Source organism: Carcharodon carcharias, chromosome 6 (genome assembly GCF_017639515.1).
Source record: "Carcharodon carcharias isolate sCarCar2 chromosome 6, sCarCar2.pri, whole genome shotgun sequence".
Classification (NCBI taxonomy): Eukaryota; Metazoa; Chordata; class Chondrichthyes; order Lamniformes; family Lamnidae; genus Carcharodon; species Carcharodon carcharias.
In genome coordinates this window covers 157,346,968-157,369,946 of record NC_054472.1, presented here as the reverse complement: position 1 = coordinate 157,369,946, position 22,979 = coordinate 157,346,968, and positions in this window count along the sequence as shown.

The window sequence follows — 22,979 nt, the reverse complement described above, 5'->3', positions numbered from 1 at the left end:
TGGTTTATGCCAAAAACAGCTTCTAGTCTATAGTTATTTAATTATCCTCTCAGCATTAAAAAATGAAAATCAAAGGCTGAGGTTGTCGGGTAATGCCATGCCTGGACTCGCCAGTGGGTCAATCTGTGTTGAAAGTAATTATGGCCTTTTTATATGTTCTTCTGGGGTTCAGAAAGTGAATTCCCAGCCTTGTGATACAGATCAAGATGAGCAAGAAAGGCCCCTGTTTATCCCTGGTTTGTTCAGAGTTTCTAATCTCAGGGTGGTGCTCGGGTACTATACTTGACCTTTATTTTCTCAAATCAAACCCTGAAAAGGTACAGTTAATTTCCGATTCTTGATTTTGCTCCAGTGGTGATTGCTTTTTGAAGATGCTGAGTCATCTTTCTATGTATTCACAATCACATCCACTTACAGCTTCACCTTATTTCCATGCATCTAGGTGGAGGCGGCTTTGTGTGTGGACTGGTAAACTCCCGGAAAATAATATTGGGTCAGGATTTCTTACCTTATCCAGTTCCCTTCCAGCCTTTCCCAGAGGGGGTTCGGAGTCCCGTGGGGAACCCCAGCCAGTCTAGTATGCACACAAATGAGGTGAGGGACCTTTTTAACCTTCCTTCTTTCCCAACAGCACACAGCTTCCACACTGTTTCTGCACCTTACCAGGGTCACTGAGGCGAGTGCGCAGTGCAAAGAGCTTCTTCAGTGAAAGTGACAACCTGGGAAGGCTTTGATCAGCTACACTGAAGAGCTCCAGCCTTGGCCATTGAGATGCTATTGTTCAAAGCAATTCTTTCCTCAGAGAGTGCTTTCACTGTTTGGCAGATGATGGTCAACTTCTTGGAAGACACAGCACCTGCCTAGCTTTTCACTCACACTCAGCAGCACTTCACTGCCGCTAGCCTTCACCACAGCATGGCAGCAGCTTATGGAGCTGCACCTTCCACCCCTTCTGAAAGGCAGATCAGAGGCCTCCCCACCACCAAAATCTCCAGCTGCAGCAGAAGCAACACCGGAAGCAGCACCAGCTGCCTTCCCCTCAATCGCATACCTCTCCACAGGACAGTTGGGATGGACATTCAGTTCCAGCTGATAGGAGGTGAGTCCACCAATGGAAAGCCTACAGACCTACAGATCAGCTCGCTCAATTTGTCTGAGCACCACTGCCTCAGGAGGTTCTCATGACAGGTTGCTGTTGTCAGCTAAATCCCCCTTCCCACTAAAGCAGATGAGCATGTATTGCCAGTGGCTGACAAGGTGCCTGTCACTATTGGGCACCCTCCACTCCTGCCTCCTCCAGATCTCTGCGTCTCCTCAAGTTGTGTGCTCTTTCCTCCTGCAAGGAGAGAAAGCAGAGAGTTTGTGAATGCTAGTAGTTGCTTGTAAGGAGAGGAAGGAAGGACACCATTTGTGAAGGGTCACCATTGGTCATGAGTACAAGAGAATGAATATGAGTGTTGGCTGTTCGGATGGAAATATAATGTGCCTCCATAGAGAGGAATGAGTAGATCTGAAAAGCATATTGACCTGAGACATAGTGTGCTAGAGAATGCTGGAAAAATCAGAGTCTGGGGCTTGACACCAAGTGTTATGTCACTCACCTTTCCCAATCTCCTGAGTTCCTGGATCCCCTTTATGCACTGTCACCCAGTTGGAGGGTGCAATTTGTTTTGCTGGCTTCTTTGGCCCCTTCCATCCATGTCTATTTGGTTGGAGAGATTGATTTATTCCTCCCATCCTTGGGAGAGCCCGCCTCACTGCAGTCCCTTTGATTCTGCAGCAGGACCTCCAGCTAAGAGTGAAAGGTGAGGGTGGGTGCTCTGGGAAAAGGTCTTCACAAAACGTGACCATTAGGGAGTCTGATTCCTGATCTGAAAAGGTCCTTTTGTTCAGGCAGGGTCTATGGAGAAGATTTGCCCAAACATTTCAAATAGATCCACTGAATTGCAATTAGAAGCAATCAACCCAGGTCTTCCCTCTTAAGCTGAGGCCAGTTGCAGAATCCCTACTACTATCCCAGCTAAGGTCAAGTGATCAAGCCCATATCTATGTGGCTTATTACCATGCTGAATAGTGCATTTAACACTAAGCCAACACTGGAATCTAATTGAAAGCAGAAGGTATCTCATTAGCTTCCAATACTGCAAGGGTCTCATTACATGCAATGGAAACCCATCCAATAAATAATGAATCAAACTTAAGGGGTGGACTTTGCAAATTAGCACTTCCGACATAGAATCGATTGATGTGTTCCCTTCACATGAAGCTTTATGCAAGGAGTTCTAATTGGTAAAATCTATCTGGTGAGGCAGTCATTAGCAACATCCGTCTATTGTATATTAGCCAGCATGGTAATATTTACAATTTTCCTGCTATTGGATGTAACAGGCAGTAAGAAGGGGCAGAAATGATGCCTGTTTGGAAAAATTACATATTTTTCAAGCAAAGTCCTTGCTGTCAGTCCTTAGCACTGGCCTACAATTTGTACAGTCAAGGGATTGCTGTCAGTCTATGAACAAGGTAATTAAGGCTGTGGTCAGAAAGTGCTACACAATTTCTTTTATACATCTATTGGTATAAATCCAGGAGCACAGGAGGCAGTTCATCAATGCAGGTCTTATAAAATTCAGCTGGAAATCCATCTATAGATGGTGATTTTCTCCACAGTATATAAAAGATTGCACTCTGAACATCCACCAGATCTAAGGGATGATTGAGGTTGAGTTTTCCTAGAGCTGAAGTATATGTTAGTGAGAAAAAAAAAGGACAGATGTTGCACTGCCAAGGGAGCCTCTGATTTATAGAAGTTGTTTCAAAATTCCATAAACTTCTAATGTGTTTATTTTACTGAGGTCTTGGATTTCTCTATTAGTATGTAATTGTCAGAATCTGACATTTTAATTCATGCTTTTTAGTGGCCCTGGTAATTAGCCAGCCTTGTCATTGTGCTCGTGTTACCCATTTTATTCACAGTAGTGCATATTCAATCATATTTGTGAAAATTACTTCCTGTTTAGATATTAGTATAAGGAGATTTTTTTAAATATTCATTAGACTCCAGTATCTACATGTTCCAGTTCTGATATTTGAAGATAATTCCCTGACTAAACAATAACTTAATCCTTTTGCTTTTAATATGTTGTACTATGAGTGCCCCATCCTACTCTTTAAGTTCTGTGCAACAACCACTTTGATCAAATTTATGAGATGTGGATCTTGGGGATGCAGTGTTGGCAGTGGGGAATGGGAGAGAGGGGGGATTCTGTCCACGTACTGATGTAAATGCTTTACAAAGAATGGGTTTATGATTTTGCCACACGTGCGTGGAGAAATTCTTCCCTCTCCCGTTTGCATCTCTGTAACTGTATCACCTTATACTCACAAAAGCGTTATTCTGCCTCTCACAGGAAACCTGGAAGTTTCCAGCCACAATTGATATCAAGACATATATCTCTCTTGTAGAATAGATGCTTTTAACCTCCATTGAAATGTCCTATTAGCCTGTACACCTAATGAAAGATGTGACAAGTTTGCATGATTTGACAATGCGATGCGCTCTATGACCATATTTATTACCAAATTTAACAAGACAGTTGGCACTGACAAATAGCCAATCCATGTGTATAGATCATGTTGAGGACAAATTGTCTTTATCTGTTGGATGTTGTCACCACTATATATCTGTCAGACCTAATTCTCTAGCTATCTCATCAATCACTGACCAGGATCCAGAAGGGCAGGTCACTCAGTTAAAAGCCCAGGTAATAATCTAGAAGCTGGTTGAATTCATCTCCCAAAGATATTGTTTTCCAAATACATTTGAATGTAATTGGGGCCACATTCTGTTACCAAAAGTTGCAATATCCCTTTCCTTGCGTTATCGTATTTATGGCACATTAAAACCTTGATCTAAATTACGTCAGAAACTGCCTCAATTCAGGCAGTGAGGTAAATAGTTGCCTAGGAACTTATTCTACCTACTACCATTAAATAACATCAGATTGGTACTTGATTTAATATTTAGATATTTTTCCATACTTTATTACAAATACTTGTAATAAAGACAATATAATAATAAATCCCTATAACATATTCTCTTCTACCATGACAAGTAACTGTCTTGAGTTTCTGTCATTATTATTGGTCCCCTGTTAACCTGTTTCAGCTCCTAATTTCTGCCTGTGCCACTATATTTTCTTACATGTTCGCATTACATCACAAAAAGAGGTGCTAAATGTATCCTAAGGATAATCCTAAACTACACCTTTCTTACAAGGTAAGTCAAATCCCTGGGGAACTCTGTGAAAATTCGGGTTAAGCAGAGCTTTTCAATAGCCATGGAGGCTCAATGTGCCACATAAATGCATTCTCTGTAACCTGATATGCCTATGAATGTGGTCTATTTGAAATGCTGCATACGGAGCCATTTCTGTGATGCAGTGTGCACCATCCCAATACAGTGGTGTAAATGTGTGAAAGGAGTAAAATAATCCTTATTCCATTTGTTCAGTGAAAGTGTAACTGTTCATCATGCTTTTTTGTGTGTGTGAGATTCAGCTACTAAGTCACAGCTTATAAGCTCAGCGCAGTTCTAGTACCATGACGGGGACAAAACTCACATGGTACCATGTGATGGCAGAATCTCTCACTCTTTCGCAATGTTCACTTTCCACTTCACACCACGGTTTTCCACTTGTTCTATCAATTTCACCTACTCTCCAATCGACAACGTTTTTAACTTTCTCACATGTTTCGTCATGCTCATATGACTTGCACGTCACTTCACAGAGAAATTTGATGTGAAATGATGGCTTGTCCAATGTTTCAATTTGAGGCATGCTTAGGTCTGACCACTCTGCTCTGATTGGTCAGTATGGTCACATAATTACTGTTGGAAGAGGCTGGCTTGCTTGCGCCGAGGAAGCGCCTCTTGTGCAAAGGATTTTGGCATTGTTTTTCTTGGCAGCAGTAAGCAAAAGGTTCAGCTAAACTGAATCAAACACTGCAGAATTTTGGCTAATTATGAGTATTGTTCTATGGCTTTTGCTATTCTGCTGGCAGAAATAGTTGATAATTTTGATGCAAACAGAATTGTGTCAGCCAAGTTTGATTCCTTGAGATTTCACTGCATTATAAAGTATTTTCAACAGAGAAACAGGCTATTTGGCTCAACAGGTCTAGACCAGTGATTATACTCATGCACCTCCTCTTCATCTAACCTCATCAATATATCCTTCTATCCATTTCTCCCATATGTGCTTATTTAGGTTTCTTTTAAATGCATCTATGCTATTTGCCTGAACTACTCCTCGTGGTAGCAAGTTCCCTCAACAAGGAAAGATACAATGCTGGACCTAGCTTGGGGGAATAAAGTGGGCAAGTGGAGCATGGGAAACAGTGATCACAATATCATTACATTTGAAGTAATTATGGAAAAAAACCAACAAAAAAGATTAAATGAGAAAATATTCAACTGGAAGAGGGCAAATTTCAATGAGTAGAAAAGGAATCAGGGCCAGGTAGATTGGAATCAATGATTGGCAGGTAAATCAGTAAATGAGCAATAGGGGACCTTCAAAGAAGGTACCTTCGGTACAGGCCATACACGTTACCATGATGGGGAAAAAGAAAGACAGCCAAAACTAGCATTCCTTGAATGACTGACGGTATAAGGATTAAAATGAACATAAGAACATAAGAGATAGGAACAGGAGTAGGCCATTCAGGCCCTCGAGCCTGCTCTGCCATTCAATAAGATCACGGCTGTTTCGATTTCCATATTCCCATCTAACCCCGATAACCTTAGTTTCTTGTTCGGCAAGGGAATCAATCTACCTCTGCCTTAAAAATATTCAATGACCCTGCCTCCACCACCTTCTGAGGCAGAGAATTCCAAAGTTGCACAACACTGAGAGAAAAAAAATTCTCATCTCTATCCTAAACAGCGACCCCTAATTTTTAAACAGTGCCCCCTAGTTCTGGACTCACCCAGAAGAGGAAACATCTTTTTGACATCCACCTTGTCAAGGCCATTCAGTATCATGTATACTTCAATCAAATCACCCCCCCACTCTTCTAAACTCGAGTGGAAACAAGCCCAGAGGGGTTGTTTGTCCGGTGAACCAAAACAGGATGCTTGTGATAAATGTCAGGCTCATCGTCTATAGAGAAGCAACTGGAATACAGAAAGTATAGAGTGATCTAAAAAAATTAAATAAGAGGTTCAAAGGAGGTGTGTGAGAGTAGATCAGTGGATAACATAAAGCTGGGTGGCTGAGTAGTAAATCAGTCTACTAAAGAACAGTATGCTGCCAATGTAACAGTATAGGAAGATGCATCGGGGAATTGGTTAGGATAAAAATAGATAAAGAGGAGGTACTTAAAATGTTGGGTGAGATTGTAGTAGAAAAGTCACCTGTTTCAAATGAGATGCATCTTAGATTGTGGAGTGAAGCAAGGGTGAAAATTGCATAGGGTCTGGCCACGATCATCGAATTCTCCTCGGGTATGCAAATGGTGCCAGATGGCTGGAGGACTGCAAATGTTACACCCCTGTTCACAAAACAATGGAAGAGGGATAAACTCAGAAACTACAGGTCAGCCAACCTAGCATCACTGGTGGTTTTAATCCAGGTGAAACTAATTAGCACTAGTAACTATGGATTAAAAAATGAGAACTACCAGGGGTATGTTATAGGAAAATCAGGTTTGACTAACTTGATTGCATTCTTTGAAGCAACAAATGTGTTGGACTTTCAAAAGACACTTGATTAAGTACCAAGTTAATAAACTTGTTCACAAAATTGAAGCCCATGGACTGCATGGACAGAAATTTGGTTAAGGGACTATGGTGAATGGTTGGTTATCAGATTGGTGGAAGTTTTAAAGTGGTGTCAACAATGGATCGGCATTAGCACTGCTCCTTTGAAATATATATCAATGACCTGGACTTGGGTACACAGAACATGATTTCAAAATATGAAGATAATATAAAACTGAAAAATGTAATAGGCAGTGACTAATATAGTAAGAGACTTCAGGAGGAAAGAGACAGACCAGTAAAATGGACAGACAGATGGGAGATAAAATTTAATTCCGAGAAGTGTGAAGTGATTAATGCTGTTAGAAAGAATGAGGAGAGGCATTATAAACTAAAAAGTTTTAATGTGGATTCAGGAACAGAGAGACCTGGGGGTGTACGTACAAAAATATTTGAAGGTGACAGTACAAGTTGAGAAGGCTGTTAGAAAACATATAGAGGGATCCTTAACTTTATAACTAGAAACATGGAGTACAAGGAAGTTATGGTAAAGCATTATAAAATATTGGTCAGCCCCAGCTAAAGTATTGTGGTGAAGTCTGGATGCCACCTTTTAGGAAGGAAGACCTTGAAGAGGGTACAGAGGAGATTTGCAAGAATGAGAGACTAGAGAATCCAGGATTGCTACCCTTAGAGCAGAAAGGTTAAGGAGAGATTTGATAGAAGCATTCAAAATCTTGAAGAGTTTTGATAGCGTAAATAAGGCGATGCTGGCAGAAGGACACAGATGGAATGTAATTGCACAAGGATCAGAGATGACATGAGGTTAAAAAAAACTTTACACACTGAGTTATTGTAACCTGGTATGAATTGCCTGAGAAGGTCGAAGCAGATTCAGCAGTAATCAAAAAAGAATTGGATAAATAATTGAAGAGGAAACATTTACATCTAATAACAACATTTGAAGGTGCAGAAACATTTCACAATTATTTTGCGGAATGTTCCAGACTCCTCAGCAGACTTCCCCAAATGGTCACAAACTCTCCAAGGAGTTGCATTTTTAGGGCTTCCAAAACGTGCTCCAGCACACAAAAATAGTATGCGGTGGGAAATATAACTTTCCTGTGGTCCTCACAATATGGACTCTGACCTCAGGTGAGGTGCATGTGTGTTTTGCACCCAAGGCCTTCCCAACCCCACTGAAAGGCCACACATAAAATGTTAGGAAGGCACTGAAAAATGGCTTCCCCAAAAAAAAAATGAAGGTCAGCGTTTCACGACCTGATTCACATCTCCATTAGGAGGTGAAAGTCTGGTCCCATGTCTCGAAGTGGCATATTATTTAAAAATCACTGGGCAGAATTTACCCATGTCAGAAGTAAATCTACTCAATGTATTGCAAGTGTGTTAAACTTCTTTGTTGGTCCAGTAAGATGACTAGTTTTCATAAAGTAAACACTGATTTCTGGGGTGTTATTGCACAGGAAATGCATCTGCAATTGAGCTTCTGCATCTATCATACATGTTTTCCATTTCCAATTGGCCAGGGAAAAGGCAGAGTAAGCTTCCCCCTGAAGGAGGCGTGAGAACTTTAATAACGTTCAAATGACATGATAAAAGTCCCGTGGCTTTTTTATCAATGTTTACACTGAGCCTATACGACAATCAAAATGTGCTATATAAATAAGTTCCATGCGCTGAATTAAATTGGGAACTGGCACTAGGTTTTCATAAACCTCAGTGCCAATTGCTTTTATTTTTGTGTCCCGGTGTTGTGACCAAATCTAATGAGCTTCCCAGTGGTGATCTCCATATGTGATGTGCATAAGAGATGCATGGACAGGTCAGGCTACTTCTGCCAATAACAAGGACGGATCTTCGCTCTCGTTCCAATTTCTGCAAACCCACCCTCGCAGGATGAGGTGACCATATCATGTTTTGGTAGATGTACTAAGAACATTAAGAGCAGGAATAGGCCATTCAGCCCTCCAACCTGCTTCATAATTCAATTAGATCATTGCTGATCACTCGCTCACGTCCAATTACCTGCCTTTGCTCCACATCCCTTGAAAAGGATGAGGAAGTAGAGAAGCTAGATTGCAGGGTCTTAGAATTAGACACCACAGGAGGTATTTATTTACAACATGCAAACACCCAATCAATAGGATTTACTGACCTCGAAGGTCTTATTTAGAATTTTCTGTCAATTAGTGCCTTCGAAGATTGTGTTTCACTGCTGGAGGTGATTGGGAAATTATGTCTGTAACTGGTGGAATATATGCTTCCCACTTCAATAAGGAAACAAACATTGTCAGTAGCAACTAAAGTGGCCAATGCATTGATTTTTTTCCTTTCTTTGGACCTTCCAAGTAGCATCAGATTACCCTTTTCACAGCAATTAAGACAGCAGTTCACCACTGTAGGTCACATTAGCTCTCTTCAGACAGGCCTAATAGTTTATTAGCTTCCTTAGAGAACAATCTAATTCTAAAAATTAGCAGAGCTCCATGGTGGAACTCATGATGGAACTTGTAGCACCCCGTATGATAAACCTCTCAATTTTATCAATAATAATGGGCTTCATTAATTAACATGTAGCTAGTGTGCTGAGCCATGCATCTTATCCTGCAAGCTAATGCTCATTACTTTGGAAGATGTTGTTGCGTATCCTGTACCAATCTATCATAGATCAGAAGACCTAATAGAATAGAATAGCTGATTGGGGATCAAGGTTTCTCAGCCTAGCCAAGTGGACGTGGAAAGCATGTTTCCTCTTGTGGGTGTGTCCTGAACTAGGGGGCATTGTTTTAGTTAGGGGCCACCCCTATAAGACAGAGACAAGGAGAAATTTTTCTCTTAGAGGGCTGTGCGACTTTGAAATTCTCAGCCTCAGAAGGTGGTGGAGGCAGGGTCATTGAATATTTTTAAGACAAGTAAATAGATTCCTGTTAGAATATCGGGGATAGATGGGAATGTGGAACTCAAACTCAAATAGACCAGACATGATCTTTGAATGGTGGAGTAGGCTCGAGGGGCTGAATGGCCTACCTCTGCTCCTATTTCATATGTTCGTATGAAGTTAGTATAGTACTTGTAGACTCTCGCAACTACAAGAAATGCAATAGAACAAATCACATATTGAAGTCTCATTTTAGATATTAATTTTTAAAGCTGAAGTGAATGATGATGACGTGCTGAAAGTGTTTGGTGCACGCACAGTGCAAGTGGTGTCCAGAGACAGAGACTTGTTTGTCGCATCTGGAGACGGGTTGCAAGAAGGTGAGCTTTAGACCAGAGAGGAGAGGCCAGTGAGAGTGGTATAAAAGGGCACAAAAAAGCAGAAGCCGAGACCAGAGAGGAGAGGCGTATCCTCAGGACCTTCAGCCGGCGGAGTTCAAAGTGACATCACGATTCAAAAAGTGACACAATGCAGGAAAGGCATCTGATTGGCAAGTAGTGTCAGTGGGTACTTGTACTTCTACGTTTTCTACTAAATAAACTGCTGCAGTCCATTAGCTTAAACAAAATAAGGTGAGGACTTTGGACTGTAGTGGGAGTGTATCTGTTAGAGAGGGGAATGTCCACAGGAGACTCCTGTACTACTCTCCTTCTTCTACTCTGCCTAGTGGTCACCCATCTCTTTTCTGCCTGTTCAGTCTGTACCTGAGGTGTGACCACCTCACTGAATGTGCTGTACATGGAGTGGAATAAGGCCCCTAGCATAGTTAGTATTCTTTATAAGGAGTAAGTAACAAGCTTAATTTAAAGGGAATTCATGGCAGCAGAGCTCACACTCGTGATATGCTGCTCCGGAACTATGTGGGGAGTCATGGACACTTCCAGTCTCCCTGGCGACCATGTGTGCAGGAAGAGTGTCCAGCTGCAGCTGCTGGCTAACTGCATTTTGGAGCTGGAGCTGGAACTGTGGATGGATTCACTGTGGAGCATCTGTGATGCTGAGATTGTTGTGGACAGCACGTTTAGTGAGGTGGTCACACCTCAGGTACAGACTGAACAGGCAGAAAAGAGATGGGTGACCACTAGGCAGACTAGAAGAAGGAGAGTAGTACAGGAGTCCTCTGTGGCCACTCCCCTCTCTAACAGATACACCATTTTAGATACTGTTGGGCGAGATGACTTCTCAAGAGAAAGCAGCAGGAGCCAAGTCCATGGCATCATGGATGGCTCTGCTGCACAAGAGTGGAGGAAGAAGATTGGCAAGGATATAATGATAGGGGATTCAATAATAAGGGGAACAGACAGGCGTTTCTGCGGTTGCAAAAGAGACTCCAGAACTCCAGAATGGTATGTTGTCTCCCTGGTGCCAGGGTCAAGGATGTCTCAGAGAGGCTGCAGGGCATTCTGAAGGAGGACAGCAAACAGCCAGTGGTCGTGGTACATATAGGTACCAATTACATAGGTAAAAAAGGGGATGAGGTCCTACAAGCTGAATACAGGGAGTTAGGATGTAAATTAAAAAGTAGGATCTCAAAGGTTGTAATCTCAGGATTGCTACCAGTGCCACATGCTAGCAAGAGTAGAAGTAACAGGATATAGCAGATAAATATGTGGCTGAAGAAATGGTGTAGAGGGGAGGGATTCAGATTCCTGGGACACTGGGACCAGTTCTGGGGAAGGTGGGACCACTGCAAACAGGATGGGTTGCATCTGGGCAGGACCGGGACCAATATCCTCGGGTTGGGGGGGGGAGAGGGGGGTGTTTGCTAGAGCTGACGGGGAGGGTTTAAACTAGAATGGCAGGGGGATGGGAAACTGAGCAGGGAGACAGGAGGAGGAAACAAGGATAGAAACGAAAGACAGGAAAGTAAGAAGTAAAAGTGGAAGGCAGAAAAAACAAGGATGAAAAACAAATGGGGTCATAGTGCAAAATGAAACTAAGATGACTAACAAGGCTAAAAAGACAAATCTAAAGGCATTGTATCTTAATGCGCAGAGCATTTGCAATAAGGTAGATGAATTAACAGCGCAAATAGATATAAATGGTTATGATATAGTTGCAATTTGCAGAGACATAGCTGCAGGGTGACCAAGGATGGGACTGAACATCCAGAGGTATTCAATATTTCGGAAGGACAAACAAATAGGGAAAGGAGGTGGGGTAGCACTGTTAGTAAAGGAGGAAATCAATGCATTAGTGAGGAAGGATATTGGCTTGGAAAATCATAATGTGGAATCTGTTTGTTTGGGTGGAGATAAGAAACACCAAGGGGCAGAAAACATTGGTGGGGGTTGTCTATAGGTCCCCAAACAGTAACAGAGATGTAAAGGAAGGCTTTAGACAGGAAATTAGAGACACATGCAATAAGGGTACAACTGTAATCATGGGTGACTTTAATCTACATATAGATTTGACAAACCAAACTAGCAATAATACTGTGGAGGAGGATTTCCTGGAGTGTGAACGTAATGGTTTTTTAGACCAAACATTGAGGAACAAACTAGAGAGCAGGCTACCCTGGACTGGTTATTGTGCAATGAGAAAGGATTAATTAACAATCTTGTTGTGTAGGGTCCCTTGGGGAAGAGCGACCATAAAATGATAGGTGTTTATTTAAGATGAAGAGTGAAGAAGTGAATCCAAAACTAGGGTCCTGAATCTAAATAAAGGGAACTACAAGGATATGAGGCATGAGTTGGCAATGATGGATTGGGGAACCTTACTAAAATGATTGATGGTGGTTAGGCAATGGCTACTATTTAAGGAACATATGTATGAATTACAACAATTATTCATTCCTGTCTGGCATTAAAATAAAACAGGTAAGGTGGCTCAACCATGGATTACGAAAGAAATTCGGGATATTATTAGATCTAAAGAGGAGACATATAAAATTGCCAGAAAAAGCAGCAAGCTTGAAGATTGGGAGCAGTTTAGAATTCAGCAAAAGTGGACAAAAAGATTGATCAAGAAGGGTAAAATGGAGCATGAGAGAAAACTTGCAGGGAACATAAAAACTGCCTGTAAAAGCTTCTATAAATATGTGAAGAGAAAAAGATTAGCAAATAAAAATGTAGGTCCCTTACTGTCAGAAACAGGGGAAATTCTAATGGGGAACAAAGAAATGGCAGAAGAATCGAACACATATTTTGGTTCTGTCTTCACAAAAGAGGACACAAATAATTTCCCAGAAATGTTAGGGAACCAAGGGTCTAGTGAGAGGGAGGAATTGAAGAAAATCAGTATTAGCAACAATAAAAAATGGTGCTAGAGAAAACTGTGGGGTTAAAAACTGAAAAATCAGGAGGGCCTGATAATCTATATCCCAGAGTACTAAAGGAATTGACCCTTGAAATAGTGGATCTTCCAAAATTCTATAGACTGGAGCAGTTCTGACAGATTGGAGGGTGGCACAATTTAAAAAAGGAGGGAGAGAAAAAAACAGAGATTTACAGATCAATTAGCCTAACATCAGCAGTGGAGAAAATACTAGAGTCAATTATAAAAGACATGGTAACAGAACACTTGGAAATCATTAATGGGATTAGACAAAGTCAGCATGAGTTTATGAAAGGGAAATCATGCTTAACTAATCCACTGGAGTTTTTTGAGGATGTAATTAGTAGAATAGATAAGGGTGAACCAGTGGATTTGGTATATTTGGATTTCATGAAAGCTTTTGATAAGGTCCCACATAAGAGGTTAGTGGGCAAAATTAAAACACATGGGATCCTGGATAATATTGGCATGAATACTGGCACGAATTGAGAATTGGTTGACAGACCGGAAACAGAGAGTGGGAATGAATGGGTCTTTTTCCGGAAGGCAGGCAGTGACTAGTGGTGTACCGCAGAGATCAGTGCTTGGGCCCCAGCTATTCATAATATATTTCCATGACTTGGATGAGGAAACCAAATGCAATATTTCCAAGTTTGCTGATAATACAAAACTGCGCAGGGTTGTGAGTAGGATTTTTTATTCATTCATGGGATATGGGCATCACTGGCTAGGCCAGCATTTATTGCCCATGCCTAATTGCCCTTGTTTAGAAAGCACTTAAGAGTCAACCACATTGCTGTGGGTCTGGAGTCACACGTAGGCCAGAGCAGGTAAGGACAGCAGATTTCCTTCCCTAAAGGACTTTAGTGAACCAGATAGGTTTTTACAACTATCAACAATGGTTTCATGGCCATCATTAGACTTTAATTGAATTCAAATTCCACCATCTGCCATGGCAGGATTCAAACCCAGGTCCCCAGAGCTTTACCCTGGGTCTCTGGATTACTAGTCCTGCAACAATACCACTACACCACCACCTCCCCCTACATGCAAGGAGACTTCAGGGTGATTTAGACAAATTGTGTGTATGGGCAAACACATGGCAGATGCAGTATAACGTGGATAAGTGTGAAGTTATATGCTTCAGTGTGAAAAACAGAAAGGCAGAGCATATTTAAATGATGATATGGAGAGAAAGCAGAAATATGGTGTTGAGATAGAGGATCAGCCATGCTCATATTGAATGGCAGAGCAAGCTCGAAGGACCGAATGGCCTACTCCTGCTCCTTGTTTCTATGATGATGACAATGAAGGAGAAGATGAAAGAAGGTCTTTCTTCTTTACACCAGAAGAAGGTAGCATATGGAACACGGGAGGAAGAACAAGAGAGACATTCAGTAAAGCTAACAGATTATATCATTTTTTTCCATTCCACTCACCACCTTCAACTATTTTCCTAAGATTTGCATTCCACATATTTTCTTTAACTTGCCTCCATAGTGCAGCAAAGACATATTATTGTCCACTACGTTGCAAAAATCTGTACAGCCAAACTATGTAGCTTAATTGGTGATATAATGTTTATTTTTTAGAACAAAATCAAACAAACGGGATACAATAATTTCTGACTGATTAACTGTAACTATTTCTTATCCCCATGACTAGCATCTGTGCCAACTACCTTACTTCTAATCCTAATCTCCTCCTCTGAGCTGCTCCCTGAGAGATGCAAAGTTGACAGGTGGGTGGCTGGGAAGATTTCTCTCAAGCATTCTAGAACTGAGGTGATTCATCTCAGCAAAGTTGCTGTCCAAGAGGGATCCATTTCCAGTTATTATTCTTCTACAGTGGCATCGGGATTTCTGAGCTTTCAAAGCTCCATCAGGCATACTGTTCACCATCACGAGAGAAAACAAAATCTGTTACCACTCCTTGCAGCTCACTGCTGCATGGCCCAGGCTCAGATTTGTTTATTTCAGACAAATAGTCCCAACATATCTCGGAAAAAATTGTGTTCAGTCTGACCTTCAAAGAGTCAATTGAAGCACTGTTAACTGCCACTCTAGAAGATATCAATGTCCTTAGAGCTTCTTCCAGGCACTGTGTTGCCATAGAAACCTCCTAGACTTTCATTCTCTCCAGAGTGTTTAGAATGCCATGAGAAGCTCCCCATAATGTTTTGCAGATGTTCAATTTTTCCAATTGTCCATCACCACAACCATAAGTATGGGAACCATTTCCATCCAAGCCAGTACATGTGATCTATGCTCCCTACCCAGAAGGAAAAAAACAGTTCGGACCAGTACTCTTGTTTCCCAGTTTATACTGGCATTCATTTTAAGGTACAAAAGACCAGTTTGGACCAATATTCTTATTTCTCTGTTTTTACTGTTTTTTCCTTCTGGGTAATCATAGTTAATTTTGGAGATGGAGCCTCTGGTTTCCTTAGCGAGAATAGTCATTTCTCCACTTTTAATACAGGACTGGTTCGCTCTCTCCTTTTTTCACTCACACAATAGTTTTGTTTCATATCACCCTGATAGCTGATGAGGGCAATCTAAGAAATATCAGAAGTTAGTTTACACGGCACCAAGTTTGTTGTCTGATTCACTGCTAACTCGCCAATGGGAGAATAATTCAGTTTCTCACTTCAACTTAAAACCGTTCAAAAGTAGAGGCAGTAATTTTGCAAAGTTGTGTTCTCAGCCTCATTTGGCCCAAATGTCTACAGACCCAGCTGTTTTGTGACAAAACCTCTAGACAATTTTCTGGGACCAGCCTGGATAATATCCTGGATGCTGATAATCCCACATGCAGCACAGACAGAAAATCAGCCTAAAAAAAAAACATACAATCCAACACTTCAAGAGTTGACTGTATTCCAGACCCTAAATGAGCCAAGCCAACTGTAAGAGTAGATTTGCAATTCAGCTCCCATGTCAGCTGAATCAACATGCAGAGTGAGCCGAAAGCCAGCCCATATGTTAGTTGTACGAACCAACAGAGCATTTGAAAAATGGCCCCATGTTATCTGAAGTAATGTAGGAAAAGTTGACCTGAAAATTACCTAGAGTGAGTCACCTCTGATGGAATTGTAATTGCCAGCTCTTAGTTCATTGCTGCATAGGAAAATACTAAAACAGGAGCCACAGCCAGCAGTTCAAATTACATCAATAAATATTTAACCCTTAGCTCATCTTAAAGCCGTTGAGTCTGAAATTAAATCAAGTACAAGTGCATAAATGCTTACTGCATTCACCTGAAATTCTCTCTGTGTTATTTATGCGGAGGTGTTGCCTATTTATTATGAATGCCTAAGTTTGTCTGCCCAGATATTGGAATATCACAGAAGTGCGTAATGCACTGCTATAATAGAAAAGTATTTCAGGACTATTTAGTCCTTAATGCAATATAACATTTTGGGTGGGGGAGGGTTGAATTCTTGTGTTTGGGGTGGGAGTTCTGCCTGCTCCCCCATCCCTCCCCCCACCCCATCTGTTCCTCTAGACCTATTCTCCTAGGGCAAGATTCATGCCCTGATATTTAATGGGAGGTGGGGTAAACAGGAATGGTCACTGGAAGTAGATTAGGTACCTGGCAAAGCTTAAACTGTGAACACCCTGTCGATTTAATGACATCAACCTAATTATCATTTTTAAGAGATAGAGTGAGCGGTTGTTTGCTCTTGTGGGAGAGTCTAGGACCAGAGGGCATAATCTCAGTGTAAGAAGTTGCCCATTTAAAACAGAGATGAGGAGGAATTTCTTTTCTCAGAGGGTAGTCAATCTCTGGAATTCTTTACTGCACAGGGCTGTAGAGGTTGGGACATTAAGTATAGTCAAGGTGAAGATAGACAGATTTTTCATCAGTAAGGGAATCAAGAGTTATGGGGAAAAGGCAGGAAAGTGGAATTGAGGATTATCATATCAGTCATGATCTCATTGAATGGCGGAGCAGACTTGATGGGCCGAATGGCCTATTTCTGCTCCTACATCTTATGGTCTATGGGCTGGTCAGTACCTCTCTCCTAGATATTTTTCCCACGTTGCCTCTTATTTTTTGTTGACAATTAATTAAGACTGTGCTCTGGTTAGTGGCATTTCTGTCGCTGTAAACAGTTTTGTCTTCCCCTCAAAATTTTGAACACCTCTATCACATCTTTTAACTTTCCCTTCTCCAAGGGGAAAAATACGATTTCTCTATTCTCCCCATGTAACTGAAACTCAGCATTCCTGATACCAATCTGATAAATCCCTCTACTCCCACTCTAATGCCTTGACATGTTTCCTATAGAATGGTGTGCAGAACTGTCCACAATATTATTCCCGGGGCTTAACCAATGTTTTATAAAGGTTTTGCATAATTTTGTTGCTCTTGTACTCCATGCCTCTACTTATAAAGTCAAGCAGAGAGAAATTTGGATCAGGTTAGTACCTATTGTGCAAAATGGTGCCCACAGCCCATATGCACAATTTTGGGGTGGGTCTCGCTGGTGATGATGGTAATATGGGCACAATGGATGGTCAATGGAAATTTGCAGAGCTGGCGGTTGATGATATCACTGCTTTGATACCAGTGGTGGCATTTTGATGCTCAATGCTTCAGTTTATACTATCTCTTAACCTCACTCAGCTGAGTATGAATTCAGCAGCATCCCAACTGGCACCATTTGAACAGTGATTTAGTTGGGTACAGGTTAGTTGTTGGACGATTTCTTATCAGGCTGGTGCTTTGATTTTACAGTTGTTTGGTGTTTTTTTTATTGCTGTTTTAAGTTATTAAAGTCTTTGAGGCGAGGTGTGGCAGGCAATCATGGAGTTTTTAGGCATTCCCCTTGGCATACAGCATCACTTGGAGATGAACAGAGGTCATATAGAACAAGATATGCTGCTGGGTGAGGGAGGAGCAGGAGAGAGAAGAAGGGCTCTCAGCAGGATACCAGGTTCTCCAGGGAGTAATCCTGCTACCTGAACCCAAGTTAGGAACAATGTGTGAGATGTCTGCACCTCAGTAGGATATCCTCACTGGAATCTGCCAACTACCAGAGCCACATCTGCATCCTTACAGCAGGGCAAGGATCACATTGGCATGGCTGCAAAAGTGACTATGGAGGTGAACTTTCATGTTTCTAGCTCCTGTTGGAGATGAAGATAGTTGCGACATCTTGCAATTTTCCATCAACTGCTGATGAGAGATGTCAACGTGGCTTTCCAAGTAAGCTAACTACATTTGATTCCCCCTTGCCAGAGAGAAGCAGGCAGAATAAGCCCATGATTTTCCTCGGGTCAAAGGCTTCCCTGTAGTGCAGGGTGCCATTGACCATACCTTCATTGCTTTGCAAACATCACATGTAAATGATTCTCTATAGTAAAACTGAAAGGGATTCCACTCCCTCCATGCCCAGTTAGTTTGTGGCCATAGGCAGGGAATCATCCATGTCAATGCCTGCTATCTGGACATCAGTCATGTTGCCTTCATTCTGTGGCAGTCCGCAGTACTAGCTGTATTTAAGCCATCACAGCAAAACAGAGGGAAGCTACTTGAGTGACATTTTGCGCTCGTCAGGCGTGCCTGGAAGCGGACTCGAGATGCGCTTCTGCCTGCCATCGGTCCCTGACCAGGATCTTATGCTGGCTGGCCAATTAACAGGCAGCCAGCGTGAAATGCGGCCAGAGAAAGTTTCAGCACTGCCACTGGGGGGGCGGGTAGAGGGCGGACACCGAAGTCACTGCGGCTGCTGGTGAGCACTTCCAGTGAGCTCCCTGAAGGCGGACAGTTGCTGCAAACATCCAAATAATAAAAGAAAGCCCAAAAATGCTGCAAAAAATGTCCATGCAGCACAATCAAGCACCTGAAAGAGATCTCATAAAAAAAACAGTCCCCAGATACTTATTTTAATTTTAAATCCTAACGGAGATTTCAACGCATCCTTGGATGAGGTTTCATGAAAAATGGAAAGCCTGCCTGGCCGATTGGCTCATCCGCCAACCGTAAGGTTTGAAGGACCACGAAAAATTGCTCTAGTTGACTAGCTGGCAACTGGGCCATTAATGGGCTTAATTGCCCTCTTAATTGTCAGCAGGCGCACTTCTGACTTTTGCCTGTGCCTGCCGAGCGAAATGTTACGCAAGTGTGTGATGACATCGGGACGCTTGCCCAATGTCATCTTGTGCGATTTCACGCCCGTTCGGGTCGAGCGCACACCCACCCACGGGGTGTAAAATTCTGGCGATAGGCTACCTGCTGACCACATGGCTGTGCACAATCCATACACATTTACACAGCATGTGTACAATGGAAAGCCATGCTGCCACACAAATGTGATAGGTAGACAATTGATGTGCTGGCATAATGATTCCACTGCCTGGACAGTTCGAGGAACCCTGCAATAGGTAAAGTTATACAGCATGCGGCAGGCCATGATGAATCCTCACACCCGCACTGCTGAATCCTTGTGAACAGTTAAACAACGAGGAGCTCAGGAGCAGGAGCATGAAGATGAAGAGGAGGAGAAAGAGGAAGAGAAGAGCCAACCAAGACATATCCTTTCTAGCCAGGTTGCCCATGAAGAACTCATCTGAGTGCAATACCAGCAACCATAGCCCTAATTCCCCATTCACTAACATTCCCACACCTTAACTTCCCTCTGCCCCTGACTATCACAGTTTCTCTCAGAAAGTCAACATTCATCATCCCAAACCTGGCATTCTGCCAGCGCCTTTACTGTCACCTTACAGCCAACCAGCACAGACTGTTACTGTTCATGGTATGATGGTTGTGAGTATGAAATCAGCATCATTGTCTTCTTGCTGTTCACCACTGACTAGTCTGACTAGATTGATCTTCTTGGGTATCTGAAAGGAGAAAGGCAGAAGGATAGGGTTCTGATGTGGGGAGGGGAAGTAATGGATGCATGCTTACTGAATCTGTAGCTTGCAAATCAGAAGAGATTGTGGGATGGGGGTTGGTGGTCAAATGTGAGAAGTAGGATTCAATATGAAGTTACTGTCAGCTTAGACAGTTTCAGCCCTCCATTGGCCACAGCCCCAGCACTGGGCATCCCAATAATGGTGATCACCATCTCCTCCATGGGGGTCAGGATAGGCAGGTGCACTTGTGCTCCTTTGGTTAGCTCCTGCTGCCCTCAGTTGCACACCATTTTGCCCTCCGCTGAGAGGATGGAGTGTCAGTGAGTGCCATCTGTTTTGATGGTGTGGCCGACATGGTTGAAGAGCTGGAAATGTGTACAAGCTGCAAAATGTGGGTTTGATAGTGTGATGTAGTATTTAAATGTTAGGTATGAGTCCAAACTGATCAAGATTGTTGATATGTGGGTGTTGGGGGTTTGATGATTTGAGTAGCGGCTGATGCTACTGGTGTAGTTGGGAGGTTATGCCATTTGAAGTTGCATTCACTGAACTTGGCCATCGTGTGAGATTATTGAACTTCTTTTTGCACTGTATCCAAGTACTCAAGGTTGTCACGTTTAACCTATTTTAACAGTCGGTCCATGTTCTCTGAATTCTGTTACTATCCTCCTCATTGCACTTAATAGATTTCTGAGCTTTGTGTAATCTGCAAAGATTGGGCAGAATTTTGCCCTCATCGGGCGGGCGCAGCAGGCGGGCCTGGGAGCAATCAGAGGCTGACTGCCACCCGCGATCGGGCCCCTGACCACGATTTCACGGTGGCTGGCCACGCGCACTGAGGCACTGTTAGGGTAGGGGCAGGACGAGCACAAGCGCTGAAGTTCGCACATGCGCACGAGTGTACGCAGTAAAAGCTCCCTGAGGCACAGAGCTGCATCAGGGAGCTGAAGATTTTCAGCACTCAAAATAAAGAAATGAAAAATAATGAAAACATGTCCCCTCGACTGGCTCTGTCACGTGAGCAGGGACGTGTTAAATAGGAGTGAAAAAGCCTTTTTTTTTTAAACACTGGTCAAAACCTCATCCCGCCCATGGATGAGGTTTCTCAAAAAATGCAAAGGCCACTTGGCCTTTTCGCCCGCTCACTAACGGGCAGTGAGAAATTGTACTCAATCAATTAAGAGCCTTAATAAGCCGCTTAATTGTCGGCGTGCACGCTGCCGTCACCCGCAGGAGCCCACTGACCGAAATATCGCATGAGTGCACAATGACATCGAGGTGCTCGCCCGACATCATCACGTGTCATTTTACGCTTGAGCATGTCAGGCACACGCCTGCACACCAAGCAAAAAACCCTGGCCATAGAAATCGTGTCCTGTATATCCAAGCCTCACCTATTAATATATATCGAAACAAGCAGTGGTCCCAACATCGACATCTGGGGAAGACCCCCAGTCTGAAAAAAACAGCTGTTCACTACTACTGTCTGCTTTCTGTCCCAATTTTGTATCCACTCAGCCACTGGCCCTTTAAGCGCGTGGGCCTCAATTTTGCTAATAAAGTCTGATATGGGGAGCTTTAAAAAATAACACGTCAACCGTATTAGCCTGATCCATCCTTTCCGTTACTTTGTCAATGAACTCAGTCAAACAAGTCAAATATGATTTGGCTTTCCCCGTTGGCTTTCATTGATTAAACTACACAGGCAGGATTTTTACCTCAGGCAGGCATGGTGGGTGGGCGGGCGGGCCTGGGAACGGCTGTGAAACCGCCTGCCGCCTGAGATTGGGCCCCGACCACGATTTCACGCTGGCTGGCCAGCCAGTGTGAAACGCATGCTGCGGGGGCAGGAGGAGCGCGAGCATTGAAGTCCGTGCATGCGTGGTGTAGCGCACACTGACAGCCCCCTGAAGGCACAGAGCTGCCTCGGGGAGCTGAAGATTTTTAACATTTACAAACGTAGAGTTGAAAAATAAAGAAAACATACCCCCTCCGTCACGTGAGCAGGGGCATGTTAAAAATTAGTTTTAAAAGTTTTTATCTTTTTTAAATCCCTCCCTTGGGTGAAGTTTCGCAAAAAGTGCAAAGGCCGCTTGGCCTATTCACCTGCTCACCAACCGAACGGTTGGATAAGCAGCAAAAAATTCAATTTAATTAATTGCTTAAGGGCCTTAATAGGCTTCTTAATTGTCAGTGGGTGCGTTGCCACCTCTCGCATGTGCCCACCGAGTGAAATATTGAGACAGTGCGCGAGGACGTCGAGTCGCTCGCCCAACGTCATTGCGCACTATTTTACTCCCATCCGGGTTGGGCGTGCACCCTCCAACAAGGGGACAATTCTGCCCTATGTTTCCAAGCACTGGATAATGCCTCTAAAAGTTTCCCTACCATTTATGTTAGATTGATTGGCCTGTGATTGTTAGGTTTATCTCTTTCCCCTTTTTTGAACAGAGTTGTAAAATTGACAAGTCTCTCGTCCTCCAGGATCACTCCTATATCTAAGGAAGATTGAACAATTGTGGCCAGAGCGTTGGTAATTTTCATCCTTGCTTCCCCCTAGGATGCATCTCATGCAGTCTTGCTAACTTTTCTAAGTATGTTAATGAAGTATCCCGCCTCTCTCTGGCTGCTGTTAAAATGGCTGCTTTCACATACATAGTTGGTGTTGTTTCTTACTATTTTACTTAGGAATTAAACACTCCTGCCGATCCTGGGGGGGGGGGGGGTGCGGGTGGGGGGTGGTGGTGGTGTGTGGGGGGTGGGGGGGCGGTGCAGAGTTAATATCTAGACAATTGTCTGTGATCAGCAGGCATCCATTAGAATTTCCACCTTGGAGAGGGAGTCTGTCAATGCAAGTGAGGAAACTTTGGTGAGGTTACAGCAGATATGTTGCCTCAGGACAACAAGAGATGGTGAGATCTTGAAGGGGCAAAGGTCTGAAGTGAACAAAAGAAATTTCCACCAAAAAGTTGAGACCAGGAGTCTTTAGCAGATAAATCTTTGAAGCAAATAGATGGAGAGGGAGAGGAGTACACTGTCCTTACCTTCCACTGGTGGAATGGTAGGCCATTGCAGCCAATCCCTGGGCTCCACTACAATCCTACACATGGCT